General features: G+C 35.8%; 1 pseudogene; it reads left to right on the top strand.

The window, feature by feature from the left end:
• The first annotated feature begins 451 nt into the window (after positions 1–451).
• LOC101545887 (lupus La protein homolog) lies at positions 452–1,851 on the top strand (annotated as a pseudogene).
• Positions 1,852–5,287: the final 3,436 nt, after the last annotated feature.

Genomic DNA, 5,287 nt, shown 5'->3' with positions numbered 1-5,287 from the left:
GACTATGGACCGAACATGATGGCCACTTAGTACCCATATTGTGAACCATAACACCCAAAAGGGGAGAGAGAGTGAAAGGGAATGTGCCTGCCACAGAGCTGGTGTGCATGTGTGGGGAGGGAGGATAGGAGGGGAAGGCGGGAGGGATACTGGGGCCATTGGTGGTAGAGAATGGTCACTGGTGGACGGATGGGTTACTCGATCACTGTATGACTGAAACATAATCACAAAAGTCTGTAAATCTGTGACTCTATCTCACAGTGATTCATTAAATTTTTAAAAAATAGAACAAAAAAGATTTTTTATAAACCACCCACACCGCAAGGGCTGACTGCATAGCCCCCAACTTTCTTTGCTTCAGAGCAGCTGGTGGCATTGAGAAATCAAGTTGCTGTCACTGTTAGCATTCCTTGGAGACAGCGGCAATGGCTGGAAATAATAACGAAAAAAAATGGCTGCCCTGGAAACCAAAGTCTGTCATCAGATTGCGAACAAATTCATTATTACACTGTGCTTGAAAACATATTGCAATTAGCTTTTATTTTGCCGACTTCGATTTGCTTTGGAACAAATTTTTAAAGGAATAGATCAAACTAGATGTAGGCGAGGTGACTTTGGGAGACAATGATAAAGTTCAACAGGTTAAATGATCTAGCAACAGATTTTAATGTAATAGTTGAAGCATTGAGCAAACCTAAGAACTCATGGAAATATGTGACTATAAAAGCAAAATCCAAGGGTGCGAGTGATGTCACAATGGGTAGGGCACTTGCCTTGCACATGGCCAACCCAGGGTCGATGCCAGGCTTCCCAGATGGTACCCTGAGCCACACTAAGAGTAATTCCTGATATAGGCAGGAGTAACCCCTGAGCATCGGCAGGTGTCCCTCCATTAAAAAAAGCACTGAAATCCAAAGATCTCCAAGCAAACCACTCCCTGAAATAACTGATGAGTATAAAAATAATGTAAAAGACATATTTTTGCAGTAAATGTTTTTATCAACTGATGCAATGTCTGATCACATAAAAGAATGGTTAGAAAATAAAGGTCACTTACTAAGTACCCAAACAAGTAGAACATTACACAAAGCATTTAAGGGATCAGTATTTGCTGTGTTTGATAGCATTGAATCATTGGATCTGCCAAGAAGTTTATTGAGATGCCTGGCCTGTAGTACAAAGATAAGAGTCTGGGAATGCTTTTCAAGGAGATTATTTTGAGAGACAGAGACAGAGACAGAGAGAATAGCAAAATAAATAAAAGCCAAATTACAAGCTAAGCAAGAGCAAGATGAAAAACAAAAGTTAGCAAAAATTGCTGAGATGAAATCTTTAGAAGAAAAGATTTTATGCTTACTGAAGTTTTCAGATGATGTAAATGATCGGACCTGGAGAGAAGATTTGTACATCCTTTTCTCAAATTATGAAATACAAAGAACAGGCTTTGTCAGAGGAGCAAAAAGAGAATAATTCTATTAAAAGCAAAAGATAAGGGTATACTGGATAAAGGCAAGGATGCAAATCACAGTAACCTACAATTAAGGAACAAAAAGGTGACATGGAAGTTCTTGAAGGAGAAGTGGAAAGAGAAGCCCTAAAACCACCACACAAGACCAACAAGAATCCCAAAATACCTGGAAACCAAAAAGCTCCAAATTTAAAGAAAAGGAAAAGGGAAATAAAGTTTCCCAGACTGGATCCGCTAGAGGAAAAGTATACAATTCAGCGAGAACATGAAATTTGACTTTGATGATGAACACAAGGAAAATAGGGCAAGTGGATTGGCAAAGAGAGCACAGTGACAAACCTGTATCAAAACGAAAGGAAACAGAAAATACTGCTGGAAACTAATAGGTTAGTAACCACTGTAGCACTGTCATCCCGCTGCTCATTGATTGGCTTGAGCGGGCACCAGTAACATCTCCATTGTGAGACTTGTTACTGTTTTTGGCATATCGAATGTACCACAGATAGCTTGCCAGGCTCTGCCGTGCGGGCGCAATACTCTCGGTAGCTTGCCGGGCTCTCCGAGAGGGGCAGAGGAATCAAACACGGGTTGACCGCTGAAAGGCAAAAGCCCAACCGCTGTGCTATACATACAAAAAATATCAATTTTAAAGATGAGACACGAATAAATAAATATTTTATTTCCTAAGTTACTTCCTAAGTTATTCCTAAATTTTATTTCCTAAGCTATTTAGGAAAACACCAAATAAAATGTGTAGGAAGAGACATTCATAAAGGCAAATGTAGTGAAATCCTTAAATTTCAAGACCAGTGATAATAAGGAGAACATCAGCAAAACAAATATCAAATTCGGGTATTTATATGAGCAGTAGGAATGAAAAGTCACATTTTTTGTTGTACCTCCCCACTTTTCCAAATTATTCACAATGCATGGCACTTTTAAATAAGATTAAAATATAAATAAATAAATAAATTCTCCTCTTTGGAAAAGCCACACTTGCTCATATATTAGGCCCTCTCACCAATTTCCCTTAACTGCTCTGTTATTATATTAGAGCTATTTGTTAACAACATTCCATCATGAAAAGAACACATGAATAGGCATTTAATTGCATAAGGGATTTGTACTGAAACCATTTTAATAAATCAAACTTGGAACATCTGCAAACATTTGTACCTAAACTACATATTAGAAGGAACAACAACCAAAACCCACAAAAGCTCTGCATCCAAATGAAGATAAAATATTTCAATACATACCCATACTGAAACCACATTTAAAAACAATAGTGATTGTTTTACACACGATTTTGATTTGTTTTACACAGTGCCAGTAATCTTGATGAAAAGTAACAAAGCTTTCAAAAACTTAAAAAGTAGGTTTCTTAAACCCACACTCAATAAGAAAATCAATGGCGCTTTGGAGACTACTACCAAATACAACATTCTTTAATTTTGTTTTTTAAATTTAAGAACAACAAAAAATCACATCATTACCATTCACAAAATCAAGAAGACAAGATGGAGCTCATACAATTCAAGAGCAGTACAAGGAGTAACTTCACCTATAACCGAAAGAAATATAAGACACTGAACTCCTTTTTGATTCCTAAAATGTATCCGAGAAAAACAGAGATGAAAGTATTAATCCCATGTGGGTGCCCAAGCATCTGTGCTCTACAAAACACAAAATACCAAATCGTTTTTTTAAAAAGATTTCTTTATAAAGGTCCATTATTTGAACATCCATTGAGTTAACTACATGACATAAATTGTGAGTATAAAGAATAGCCGTTAATTTGCTCAACATGAATTTACTAATATTGCTAATTGTTTGTACCTTTTCTAGGCTTGAAAATACTGGCACTGTCAATGCTACAGGTCTAGTAATAAATATTACTTCCCAAGAATTGAAATATATATTCAGAAATGCAGTCACATAAGAAATGTAAATATTTTTTAAACATATAAAGTATTTTTATACAAAAATAACTGCAAAAATGTTTTTAAAATAAATACAGGTTTGACTCTATTAATATCTGAAGAAGGTATTACTTACTTGTATTTATTTCCTAAAATGAATGTGGGGAGACAGATTAAACAAGGATATGTGCCAGTGTATTTTAACACATTTATTTTATTCTTGGTCACAAGAAGTTTTACTTTTTAAGTATTAATTTCTGCCACAGGTATGATAGCTTGAGAAATGTAGGCAATTATTTTCCTCCACAGGAATTAAGTATCACTATAGAAAAAGATTTTTATATATAACAACCTAAACGTTACCAAGTTGAAGAACCAATTTGAGAAGCGTTTGTTGAAGAGCAACTCTATTCAAGACAAAATGACTCATTTGGTAGGATGTGTCTTGTATGGGTTCAACCCTTGACACCTCATATGGTACCCTGAGCTTCAAAGCCAGGAGGAAGCCTAAAGCACTATAGAGTGTGTCCTTAGACAAACAAATAAAAAATGTTGAATTTGTAGCTTTCATGCTTTGAGGTCTCTTGCAGATGAGGAAGCAAAGTAAACTCAGAGCGACTGGGAATTTACATGAGAGATAATGAAAACGAAGAGCAATAGAAAGGCTGAGAGAAAATTCTATTTCTAGCTGACTTCTAGAACAGAGTCGGGGGCTAGAGAAAAGGAGTTTGAGAAACTTAGAAAGATCTGATGGAAAAGGTGTTATCAACTGCATGCACATCTCAATCAATTCCTCAACCCACACAGAGCATAGGCAGTAGATGGTAAAGAATTTACTACTAACTTGAAATTGCTGAGCATAACCTCTGTTCAAATTATTAGCTAAGTGCTAATCATACAGGTAACAGATATGCCACTCAGGAGTTTTAAAAAGAAAAATGAAAGAAAGAAGCAAACAAAATGTCTTCAAAGACTACTTTGAACGAAGAAGACAGATATTAGTTTAAGTCCAAGGAAGTAGATATTAAATTTAAAATAATAAACATTCATAGAATAATGAAACTTAAGGGCCAGAGCAATAGTACTGTGAGCACAGCACTTGGCTTGCATGTGGCTGACTTGGGTTTAATCACTGGCACCATATTTGGTTCCCTGAGCACCACCAGGAGTCCTTGTTGAGTACAGAGCCAAAAGGATCCCTGAGCACTGCTGGATGTAACCCTGAAACCAGAATAAGTAAATATATACATAAAATTATATAAAGTATAATGTCACATATTTCAGAATTGCTGCAATGTCTTACCTACCAAGTTTCCTTTTAAATAAAGTATTGCTAAGACATGTAACAAGGCAGAAAAGTATTTATCTGTGCTTTAAAAATAAGAAGATAAAAATTCTTAGGATAGGGTTATATGTTGGATTAAACAGATGAAGACTTCAGTGCATAGCTTATTAATATCTTTAAATAGTTCAAGAAAATATATTCATGGGGCCTGAGCAATAGTATAGTGGGTAGGCCTTGCACACGGCCAACTGTTCAGCCAGGCATCCCATATGGTCCCCCAGCACCTCCAGAAGTAATTCCTGAGTGCAAAGCCAGGAATAATCCCTGACCATCACTGGGTGTGACCCCAAAAGCAATATGTATATGTATATATATGCATATATATATATTATATACTCAGATAACTAGAGGGGGAAACATTCATAATTAAATAACACGGAGTTACGCCAGAGAAATTAAAACTATCAAAAAAATAAGTTTAGACCTAAAAATACAATAAAAGTAGAAAATTTATTCCTGAGTATCAGAATAGATTTGATATAATAGAGAAAAATATAGGGAACTGCGTGTAATTTATAACAGAAAATCTGAAACCAAGCTATGGATAAATAA

The sequence above is a fragment of the Sorex araneus genome, chromosome 5, assembly GCF_027595985.1.
Source record: "Sorex araneus isolate mSorAra2 chromosome 5, mSorAra2.pri, whole genome shotgun sequence".
NCBI lineage: Eukaryota > Metazoa > Chordata > Mammalia > Eulipotyphla > Soricidae > Sorex > Sorex araneus.
The sequence above is the reverse complement of the archived record's forward strand: the minus strand, read 5'-3'. Positions and strand labels throughout refer to the sequence as shown.